The sequence below is a fragment of the Bubalus kerabau genome, chromosome 1 (genome assembly GCF_029407905.1).
Source record: "Bubalus kerabau isolate K-KA32 ecotype Philippines breed swamp buffalo chromosome 1, PCC_UOA_SB_1v2, whole genome shotgun sequence".
In the NCBI taxonomy this organism is placed as follows: Eukaryota; Metazoa; Chordata; class Mammalia; order Artiodactyla; family Bovidae; genus Bubalus; species Bubalus kerabau.
In genome coordinates, this window is record NC_073624.1 from 215672947 (window position 1) to 215685843 (window position 12897).

At 36.8% G+C, this 12897-nt stretch overlaps 1 protein-coding gene and 1 long non-coding RNA gene across 14 annotated transcripts in view; one reads left to right on the top strand and one right to left on the bottom strand.

Annotated features, from left to right (window-relative positions):
- Positions 1–12897, bottom strand: part of LOC129632511 (core histone macro-H2A.1) — a 94819-nt gene that overhangs the window by 26038 nt on the left and 55884 nt on the right. The gene's annotated exons all lie outside the window — the stretch shown is intronic.
- LOC129632566 (uncharacterized) lies at positions 109–1442 on the top strand. Its single transcript, XR_008704589.1, has 3 exons — positions 109–242; positions 472–626; positions 1307–1442. It is a non-coding gene; the product is annotated as an uncharacterized LOC129632566 (long non-coding RNA).

Consider the following 12897-nt stretch of genomic DNA (forward strand, 5'->3'; position numbering starts at 1 on the left):
AAAAAAAAAAAAAAAAAAAAGCTGCTTAAAGGCAAAACTTCACAGTGATAATTTACAACAGAAACACTTGTATTAACTGTAGACCAAGTAAATGTCTCTTAATTCAGGGTCTTCACTTTCTAGATGCCTGTACAGTATTCACATCTGAGAGGAAAAAACAAACTGCTCTGGGTACTTAGTTCTCAAAGAGCCAAAAAAGCAGACCAAGGACCATCACCCTCCAAGGCTCTCCAGCTCATGAGGTAAGATTCTCCCACTTTCTTTCACTAAGACCCGCCTTGGAGAAGCCTCCATATGGGGGCCGTTGGTGAGCTGATCTGCCCCCTTGAAATGCTCCAACCCCCAGCAGTGGGCATGACTCTTGGCAGGCTCCTGGGCCTCTTTCTGGCATCATTCACATTGAAGGATGTACACCCTGGGGTTTCCAAGAGCCTTGCAAGGGTATGTTGTGTATGTTTAATTGCTCTCCAGATCCTCAGCTTCCTCAGGTATTTACCTCTTCTGAAATGGATCAGTCCTAAGAGTGATCTAAGCAGCAATCAAGGATTCATGCTGGGACTCCCCTCACAGCTACTTCTCAGATCCCAAGAGTGGATACTGCGTGGCGCACCACCCTTCCAGTAGGGGTACGTGCCTTTCTCAGTCTTTCATTTCTCTTAAGGATGAGGCATGTATTAGAAATGGATATTTTGGCTCATTTGGGGATTTATTTTATATTTAGATATATTGTCGAGTGAGGAAGGTGAGCACAATGGCAATTTTTGTTTAGGTACTTCACTTTTTTTCTTCCCCCAATTATTATCAAAAAGGACATCACTCCTGAAGGATGGTCTAATGGGAGCAAATCAAGAAAGTAGGGGGTGAGAAATATAAATGGCTATGCCTTCCCAAAGGAAGGATCTGGACAGTAAATTCAGGGCAAGGCCCGTGCCCTATCCATTTGCCCTTTTAATACTCAAATTCATTAACATATTAACATTTTTTACTGACATTGTAAAGTAAGGTCTAGTTTTACTAAGTGCTTTAAATATAAGGACTGGTTTCGCATTTAGGTTACACGGCTAACCTGGACTATTTTCTATAAATTAAATGAGCTAAATTTGATGCTCCAAGGTGTTTATATAAATGATAAGACAGAAAGCATTTTATTAAGAAACATGGTATTAGCAAAGATCTATTAAAATTATCACTATTCTGGTTCTCCTAACAATTTGAGTGTATCAAATTTGACAAGTAAAAGAGAAACAGGTATAATCAACAATTACATAGTAAGTCTTAGTAAAGCCTTTTTTGATATACTTTCCAGGAAACAAGAAAGGCAAAGGCTGGATGACAAATCCTTTCACAAGTCAGATGTTTCTAATTCTGTGCTTTCAACAAAACTGAAGAAATACCAAACTGAGTTAGCAGCTGATTCGTCATTAAAGAAAGGACTGATGGAGTTTAATTAATAGTAGAGTACCAGTGCAGGTTTCTCAGTTGTGATGAACGTACAGGGTTATGGAAGATGTTAACAACAGTGAGACTAGGTGAGGGATATTCAGAAATTCTCTATACGCGCTTTGTAACTTCTATAAATCTAAAACAATTCTAAAATAAAACATTAAAACAAATCGATGACAGATTACTATGTGATTGTTGGCATGTAACTCAGAAAGAGTTTAGAGGATTGAGTGATGTTGCTATAACAAAATCCTTTCCATTCCCATTTAATTATTTTTCTGAGCAAGACTTTCCAGGCACTGTACCTGTAAGTATAAAAATATAGGATGATGATTCATTTTTACAATAAGCAATGTTCATCTTAGGGTACTTAAGTTAATTGAAAAAACTATCTCCTTGAATCAATCCTATGACATGATACAGCTTCAAAAACTTTTACTTTCTCAATAGTTAAAATGTGTTGAGTATTTATCAGCTTGATCAACTGTGTATTATTAATAAAGATGATAACTATCCAATCCTGTGCAAACCATAACATTTAGTGCTTTTATGATCACAGGAAATTTTTTCAAAATGAATTTAAATTTATGTTAATTACTTTTGTTGTGCAAATCACTAACACAGTACAAGCAAAGAAAAATGTATTATGTTAGGATAAAATTTTCTGGGGAAAGGGAAGGGAAACAAGGCTCAAAGGAGAAAAATGATGTAGATTTTCCAACTGTTAAAAAAGAGCCTGCTTGTGTATTTTATGGTATATCAAACCATCACAGTAATTAGATTTACTTGGATACATTTAAATGAGTGATGAAAGAGCTTTCTTTTTAAATTTCAGTATTTACATCAAAATTATGCCCTTTATAGAGATTTAAATTTATTAGTATGAGAAGTTTAGTTGTCAAATTTTAGATGTATGAGATATGAAGATTTTCAAAACTGCTTTAGGAAGTATGTGAGCAAAAAACTGTTAAAGCCAATGGTCTACCCAGTGAACACCATTCATACAGGAGATATTCAGTAAATGCTTGGGAATGGAGTGCAGTTGATAAGTAGACAAAGATTTACTGCTTCTGTCCAAGGATACATGAATTTTAAGAGGTCAGAAAGCCCTAAATGATAGAATTTCAGGCATCTGGGAATTGGAACTGGTTTTACTGGGAGGAGGGGCCTGAAAGGCTCCCTGTGAGCCTCATACAAGCCAGCAGCTGCCTATGCAGTCAGGTTACAAAGCTTAGCCTGTGGTGATTAAAACTGGTCATTTTCAGCAAGCATTCATTTGCATACGGTCATCTGCACTAAAGCTGTTGCCCCATACTGTAAATTGGTCCAGTTACTACGGGGAAAAAAAAATATAAAGATTCTTCAAGAAATAAAAATAGAACTACCATGTGCTATAGCAATTCTACTTCTGGGAATGTATTCAAAGGAAATGAAAACATTTTATGAGGAGATATCGGCACCCCATGTTCAGTGGAGCATTATTTACAATAGCCAAGACATGGGAACAACATAAGTGCCCATCAACAAATAAATGGATAAGGAAAATGCGCAAACACATACATACAACGGAATATTATTTAGCCATAAAAAAGAAAATCCTGCTGGGAACCTGAAAGAGTTCCAAATAAGATGAATGCAAAGAAATCCATGCCAAGACACATTATAGTTAAAGTGGCAAAAGTTAAAGATAAGGAGAGAATCTTTAAAACAGCAAGAAAAAACAACTTGTTACCCAAAAAAACCCATAAGATTACCAGCAGATTTTTCAGCTAAAACTTTGCAGGCCAGAAGGAAATGCCTTGATTTTCCTAAGTGCTAAAAGTTAAAAAAAAAAAAAAAACTTCCCACTAAGAATACTCTACCCAGCAAAGCTCTACTTGAGAAGTGAAGAATACAGATAACAGTTTTCCAGACAAGCAAAAGTTAAAGGAGTTCATCACCACTAAACTCACCTTACAAGAAATAATAAAGACTTCTTTAAGCTCAATGGAAAGGGCACTAATTTACCAACAGGAAAATCTACAAAAGTATGTGTCACTGGTAATGATTTACAAATACATAGCAAAGGTGGTAGATTATTAACTTATAAAGCTAGCATAAAAGTTAAAAGAACTAAAAATAACTAACTACAGTAATTAGTTAAGGACATACGCAAGAAGAGGCTTCCCAGATGGTGCTAGTGGAAAAGAACCTGCCTGCCAATGCAGGAGACACAAGAGACATGGGTTCTATCCCTGGGTTGGGAAGATCCCCAGAAGAAGGTATGGCAACCCACTCCAGTATTCTTGCCTGAAGAATCCCATGGACAAAGGAACCTGGCATGGACAGAGGAGTCCACAGGGTTGCAAAGAGTTGGACACGACTGAGGCAACTTAGCACGCATGCAAGCACACACAAGCAAAGAAATGTAAAATGGAGGGAAGAGTAAACGTGTAGAGCTTCTGAATGGGATCAAACTTGTTATCAATTTTAAATAGACTGTTATGGTGTTATACATAAGCCTCAAGGTAAAGAATAAGCCCATAGGAGAAGGCAATAGCACCCCACTCCAGTACTCTTGCCTGGAAAATCCCATGGATGGAGGAGCCTGGTGGGCTGCAGTCCATGGGGTTGCTAAGAGTCGGACAGGACTGAGCGACTTCCCTTTCACTTTTCACTTTCACGCATTGGAGAAGGAAATGGCAACCCACTCCAGTGTTCTTGCCTGGAGAATCCGAGGGACGGGGGAGCCTGGTGGGCTTCCGTCTATGGGGTCGCACAGAGTCGGACATGACTGAAGTGACTTAGCAGCAGCAGCAGCAGATACGCAAAAAGAAAGAAATGTAAGCATACTACTAAAGAAAATTATCAAACCACAAAGGAAGAAAGCATGAAAATAAAGGAACAGAGGGACTACAAAACAGACAAAAACAATTAAAATGGAAATAAATACATACCTATCAATAGTTACTTAAAATGTAAATGTACTCAATTCTACAATCAAAAGACAATGAGTGGCTGAGTGGATGAATACATAACACCCATTGACGTGCTGCCTACAAAAGACCCATTTCAGATGTAGGAATATACACAGACTGAAAGTAAAGGGATGGAAACACATTTTCCATGCAAACAAAAATCAATAGAAAGCCAAGGTAGCTATACTTCTATGGGACAAAACAGACTTTAAAACAACAACAGACAATGAATGACATTGCATAATGATAAACAAGTCAACCCAACAAGAGGATATAATATGTGTAAATATTTATACACCTAACATAGGAGCAAATAAGTTTATAAAACAAATATTAACAGACCTAAAGGAAGAAACAGACAGCAACACAATTATAATAGGAGACTTTATATCCTATTTTCATCAATGGACAGATCTGCCTTCCAGAAAATCAAAAGAAACAATCCCATTCACCACTGCAATGAAAAGAATAAAACACTTAGGAATAAATTTACCCAAAGAAACAAAAGACCTATATATTGAAAACTATAAAACACTGATGAAAGAAATCAAAGATGACACAAATAGATGGAGAAATATACCATGTTCGTGGATTGGAAAAATCAATATAGTGAAAATGAGTATACTACCCAAAGCAATCTATAGATTCAACACAATCCCTGTCAAGCTACTGAAAGGTTGTTGCTGAACCATGCAAAGATGCTGGGATTCTTGGCCTCAGGAGGAGAAGAATTCAATCCGGGGCCAGAGACGAGACTTGATCGCTCAGAGCTTTTGTGTAATTAAAGTTTTATTAAAAAGAAGACAAAAAGAAAGACCATGAGAAAATACTTGAGGAGATAATAGTTGAAAACTTCCCTAAAATGGGGAAGGAAATAATCACCCAAGTCCAAGAAACCCAGAGAGTCCCAAACAGGATAAACCCAAGGCGAAACACCCCAAGACACATAGTAATCAAATTAACAAAGATCAAACACAAAGAACAAATATTAAAAGCAGCAAGGGAAAAACAACAAATAACACACAAGGGAATTCCCATAAGGATAACAGCTGATCTTTCAATAGAAACTCTTCAAGCCAGGAGGGAATGGCAAGACATACTTAAAATGATGAAAGAAAATAACCTACAGCCCAGATTATTGTACCCAGCAAGGATCTCATTCAAGTATGAAGGAGAAATCAAAAGCTTTTCAGACAAGCAAAAGCTGAGAGAATTCTGCACCACCAAACCAGCTCTCCAACAAATACTAAAGGATATTCTCTAGACAGGAAACACAAAAATTGTGTATAAATTCGAACCCAAAACAATAAAGTAAATGGCAACGGGGTCATACTTATCAGTAATTACCTTAAACGTAAATGGGTTGAATGCCCCAACCAAAAGACAAAGACTGGCTGAATGGATACAAAAACAAGACCCCTGCATATGTTGTCTACAAGAGACCCACCTCAAAACAGGGGACACATACAGACTGAAAGTGAAGGGCTGGAAAAAGATTTTCCATGCGAATAGGGACCAAAAGAAAGCAGGAGTAGCAATACTCATATCAGATAAAATAGACTTTAAAACAAAGACTGTGAAAAGAGACAAAGATGGTCACTACATAATGATCAAAGGATCAATCCAAGAAGAAGATATAACAATTATAAATATATATGCACCCAACACGGGAGCACCGCAGTATGTAAGACAAATGCTAACAAGTATGAAAGAAGAAATTAACAATAACACAATAATAGTGGGAGACTTTAATACCCCACTCACACCTATGGATAGATCAACTAAACAGAAAATTAACAAGGAAACACAAACTTTAAACGATACAATAGACCAGTTAGACCTAATTGATATCTATAGGACATTTCATCCCAAAACAATGAATTTCACCTTCTTCTCAAGCGCACATGGAACCTTCTCCAGGATAGATCACATCCTGGGCCATAAAGCTAGCCTTGGTAAATTCAAAAAAATAGAAATCATTCCAAGCATCTTTTCTGACCACAATGCAGTAAGATTAGATCTCAATTACAGGAGAAAAACTATTAAAAAATCCAACATATGGAGGCTGAACAACACGCTGCTGAATAACCAACAAATCACAGAAGAAATCAAAAAAGAAATCAAAATTTGCATAGAAACAAATGAAAATGAAAACACAACAACCCAGAACCTGTGGGACACGGTAAAAGCAGTCCTAAGGGGAAAGTTCATAGCAATACAGGCACACCTTAAGAAACAAGAAAAAAGTCAAATAAATAACCTAACTCTACACCTAAAGCAACTAGAAAAGGAAGAAATGAAGAACCCCAGGGTTAGTAGAAGGAAAGAAATCTTAAAAATTAGAGCAGAAATAAATGCAAAAGAAACAAAAGAGACCATAGCAAAAATCAACAAAACCAAAAGCTGGTTCTTTGAAAGGATAAATAAAATTGACAAACCATTAGCCAGACTCATCAAGAAACAAAGGGAGAAAAATCAAATCAATAAAATTAGAAATGAAAATGGAGAGATCACAACAGACAACACAGAAATACAAAGGATCATAAGAGACTACTATCAACAATTATATGCCAATAAAATGGACAACGAGGAAGAAATGGACAAAATCTTAGAAAAGTACAACTTTCCAAAACTCGATCAGGAAGAAATAGAAAATCTTAACAGACCCATCACAAGCACGGAAATTGAAACTGTAATCAAAAATCTTCCAGCAAACAAAAGCCTAGGTCCAGACGGCTTCACAGCTGAATTCTACCAAAAATTTAGAGAAGAGCTAACACCTATCCTGCTCAAACTCTTCCAGAAAATTGCAGAGGATGGTAAACTTCCAAACTCATTCTATGAGGCCACCATCACCCTAATACCAAAACCTGACAAAGATCCCACAAAAAAAGAAAACTACAGGCCAATATCACTGATGAACATAGATGCAAAAATCCTTAACAAAATTCTAGCAATCAGAATCCAACAACACATTAAAAAGATCATACACCATGACCAAGTGGGCTTTATCCCAGGGATGCAAGGATTCTTCAATATCCGCAAATCAATCAATGTAATACACCACATTAACAAATTGAAAAATAAAAACCATATGATTATCTCAATAGATGCAGAGAAAGCCTTTGACAAAATTCAACATCCATTTATGATCAAAACTCTCCAGAAAGCAGGAATAGAAGGAACATACCTCAACATAATCAAAGCTATATATGACAAACCCACAGCAAACATTATCCTCAATGGTGAAAAATTGAAAGCATTTCCTCTAAAGTCAGGAACAAGACAAGGGTGCCCACTTTCACCATTACTATTCAACATAGTTTTGGAAGTTTTGGCCACAGCAATCAGAACAGAAAAAGAAATAAAAGGAATCCAAATTGGAAAAGAAGAAGTAAAGCTCTCACTGTTTGCAGATGACATGATCCTCTACATAGAAAACCCTAAAGACTCCACCAGAAAATTACTAGAATTAATCAATGACTATAGTAAAGTTGCAGGATATAAAATCAACACGCAGAAATCCCTTGCATTCCTATACACTAATAATGAGAAAACAGAAAGAGAAATTAAGGAAACAATTCCATTCACCATTGCAACGGAAAGAATAAAATACTTAGGAATATATCTACCTAAAGAATCTAAAGACCTATATATAGAAAACTATAAAACACTGGTGAAAGAAATCAAAGAGGACACTAACAGATGGAGAAATATACCATGTTCATGGATTGGAAGAATCAATGTAGTGAAAATGAGTATACTACCCAAAGCAATCTATAGATTCAATGCAATCCCTATCAAGCTACCAACAGCATTCTTCACAGAGCTAGAACAAATAATTTCACAATTTGTATGGAAAAACAAAAAACCTCGAATAGCCAAAGCGATCTTGAGAAAGAAGAATGGAACTGGAGGAATCAACCTACCTGACTTCAGGCTCTACTACAAAGCCACAGTTATCAAGACAGTATGGTACTGGCACAAAGACAGAAATATAGATCAATGGAACAAAATAGAAAGCCCAGAGATAAATCCACGCACATATGGACACCTTATCTTCGACAAAGGAGGCAAGAATATACAATGGATTAAAGACAATCTCTTTAACAAGTGGTGCTGGGAACTCTGGTCAACCACTTGTAAAAGAATGAAACTAGAACACTTTCTAACACCATACACAAAAATAAACTCAAAATGGATTAAAGATCTAAATGTAAGACCAGAAACTATAAAACTCCTAGAGGAGAACATAGGCAAAACACTCTCTGACATACATCACAGCAGGATCCTCTATGACCCACCTCCCAGAATATTGGAAATAAAAGCAAAAATAAACAAATGGGACCTAATTAACCTTAAAAGCTTCTGCACATCAAAGGAAACTATTAGCAAGGTGAAAAGACAGCCTTCAGAATGGGAGAAGATAATAGCAAATGAAGCAACTGACAAACAACTAATCTCGAGAATATACAAGCAACTCCTACAGCTCAACTCCAGAAAAATAAATGACCCAATCAAAAAATGGGCCAAAGAACTAAATAGACATTTCTCCAAAGAAGACATACAGATGGCTAACAAACACATAAAAAGATGCTCAACATCACTCATTATCAGAGAAATGCAAATCAAAACCACTATGAGGTACCATTTCACGCCAGTCAGAATGGCTGCGATCCAAAAGTCTACAAGTAATAAATGCTGGAGAGGGTGTGGAGAAAAGGGAACCCTCTTACACTGTTGGTGGGAATGCAAACTAGTACAGCCACTATGGAGAACAGTGTGGAGATTCCTTAAAAAACTGGAAATAGACATGCCTTATGATCCAGCAATCCCACTGCTGGGCATACACACTGAGAAAACCAGAAGGGAAAGAGACACGAGTACCCCAATGTTCATCGCAGCACTGTTTATAATAGCCAGGACATGGAAGCAACCTAGATGTCCATCAGCAGATGAATGGATAAGAAAGCAGTGGTACATATACACAATGGAGTATTATTCAGCCATTAAAAAGAATATATTTGAATCAGTTCTAATGAGGTGGATGAAACTGGAGCCTATTATACAGAGTGAAGTAAGCCAGAAAGAAAAACACCAATACAGTATACTAACGCATATATATGGAATTTAGAAAGATGGTAACAATAACCCTGTGTACGAGACAGCAAAAGAGACACTGATGTATAGAACAGTCTTATGGACTCTGTGGGAGAGGGAGAGGGTGGGAAGATTTGGGAGAATGGCATTGAAACATGTAAAATATCATGTATGAAATGAGTTGCCAGTCCAGGTTTGATGCACGATACTGGATGCTTGGGGCTGGTGCACTGGGACGACCCAGAGGGATGGAATGGGGAGGGAGGAGGGAGGAGGGTTCAGGATGGGGAACACATGTATACCTGTGGCGGATTCATTTTGATATTTGGCAAATCTAATACAGTTATGTTAAGTTTAAAAATAAAATAAAATTAAAAAAAAAAAAAAGTTTTATTAAAGTATAAAGGAGACAGAGCATTATCCTACCAAAACAAGACAAAGACACCACCAAAAGAAAATTAAAGGCCAATACCCCTAATGTACACAGATCAGAAATGCTCACCAAAATATTAGCAAATTGAATTCAACAATACATTAAAAAAATAATACACCATGATCAAGTGGAGCTTACTTCAGGGATAGAAAAATGGTCCAACATCTGCAAATCCATCAGTGTGATACACCATATCAACAAATGAAGGATAAAACTCATGATCACATCAATAGATACAGAAAAAGCAACTGAAAAACTTCAACATCTATTTGTGATGAAAAACCCTCAGCAAAGTAAGTACAGAAGAAGCATACCCCAACATAAGACAGATCATATACACCAAGCCCATAGCTAATATCAGACTCAATGGTGAAAAGCTGACAGCTTTCCCTCTAAGGTTAGGAGCGCAGCAAGGATGCACACTCTTGGCACTTTCACTCAGTGCAGTATCGGAAGTTCCAGCCACAGCAATCAGGCAAGAAAAGAAAAGGCGTCCAACTCAGAAAGAAAGAAGTAAAACTGTCACTATTTGAACATGACATGATATTATACACAAAAAGCTCTAAAGTCTCCACCAAAAAAAAAGAATAAATGAATTCAGTAAAGTTGCAGGACAAAAAAAATCAATACATGGTTTTCGGCGGTGTTTCAAGACATACACTGATAATGAGCTATCATAAACAGAAATTAAGAAAACAATTTATGACCACATTAAAAGGAAAAAAAATACCTAGGATTATTCTTAAACAAGAAGGTGAAAGTCCTGCACAGTGAAAACCATAAGACATTGATGAAAGAAATTAAACACACAAATAAATGGAAAGATATTCTATGCTCAAGGATTGGAAAAATTAATACCATTAAAATGTTCATACTACCCAAAGTAATTGACAGATCCATTACAATTCCTATCAAAATTCCAATGGAGAGAGATCTCTGCGAGATGGTGGAATAGAAGGGCCTGAGCTCACCTCCTCTCATGAAAACATCAGAATCAAAACTGTTGAGCAACCAGTGACAAAAAATACTAGAATCCACCAAAAAAAGGTATTTTCAAAGAAAAGAAGCCACAACAAGATGGTAGGAGAGGTGCTTTTGTGATATTATCAAATCCCAACCTTTAGCCAGACTCATCAAGAAAAAAAGGGAGAAGACTCAAATCAATAAAAGTAGAAATGAAAAAGAAGTTACAACAAACAGTACAGAAATATAAAAAATTATAAGAGACTATTGCAAGCAACTATATGCCAGTGAAAATAAACAATCTAGAAGAAATGGGACTATTCTTAGAAAGGTACAATCTCCCAAGACTGAACCAGGAAGAAACAGAAAATATGAACAGACCAATCACAAGCACTGAAATTGAAACCATAATTAAAAACCTCCCAGCAAATGAAAGTCCATGACCTGACTGCTTCACAGGTGAATTTTATCAAATATTTAGAGAAGAGTTAACACCTATCCTTCGGAAACTGTCCCAAAAAGTCACAGAGGAAGAAAACTTCCCAACTCATTTTATGAGGCCACCATCACCCTTATCCTAAAACCAGACAAAGATACCACAAAAAAAGAAAATTACAGGCCAATATCACTGATGAACATCACAGATGTAAAAATCCTCAACAAAATACCAGCAATCTGTATCCAACAATACATTAAAAAGATCATATACTATGATCAAGTGGGATTCAACCCTAGGATGCAAAGATTTTTCAACATCCACAAATCAATCAATGGGATACACCGTATCAACAAATTGGATATGATCATTTCAAAGACACAGAAAATTTTTTTGACAAAATTCAGCACCTGTTTATGATAAAAAGAAACTCTCCAGAAAGTGGGCATAGAGTGTACATACCTCAACATAACAAAGGCCAGTTACCTGGAGAATCCCCATGGACAGAGGAGCCTGGCGGGCTATAGTTCATAAGGTTGTAAAGAGTCGGGACACAACTGAGAAACTAAGCACAGCACAGCACACATGACAAACCGCCAAACCTACAGCTAGCATCATATTCAGTGTTGAAAAGCTGAAAGCATTTCCTCTAATATCAGGAACAAGACAAGGATATTCACTGTCACCACTTTTTTCAACACAGTTTTGGACGTCCAAGCTATAGCAATCAGAGAAGAAAAAGAAGTAAAGGGAGTCCAAACTGGGAGAGAAGCTAAACTGTCACAGTTTGCAGATGACATCATACTGTACAAAGAAGACCCTAGAGATGCTACCAGAACACGACTAGAACTCATCAACGAATATGGTAAAGTTGGAGGTTACAAAATTAATACACAGAAATATGTTGCATTCCTATACACTAACAATGAAAGATCATAAAGAGAAATTCAAGAAGCAATTCCATTTACCATTGCATCAAAAAGAATAAAATACCTAGGAATAAACATACCTAAGGAGACAAAAGACCTTTATTTCAAAAACTAAGATGCTGATGAAAGAACCTGAAGAAAACATAAACAGATGGAAAGATATACCATGTTTGTGGACTGGAAGAATCCATACTGTCAAAATGACTGTACTATCCAAGGCAATCTACAGATTCAATGCAATCCCTATCAAATTACCAATGGCATTCTCCACAGAACTAGAACCAAAAAACCCTCAAAATTTGTATGGAGACCTGACCCTGAATAGCCAGAGCAATCTTGAAAAAGAAAAATGGAGCCATAGGAATCAGGCTCCCTAACTTCAGACTAAACTACAAACTCACAGCCATCAAAACAGTATGGTACTGGCACAAAAATAGAAATATAGATCAATGGAACAGGACAGAAAACTCAGAAATAAGCCCATGCACCTATGGTCAACGAACCTATGACAATGGAGGCAAGACTACACAATGTTGGAAAGACAGTCTCTTCAACAAACGGTGCTAGGAAAAACTGGATAGCCACATGTAAAGAAATTAGATCATTCCTTAACTCCATACACAAAAATAAGCTCAA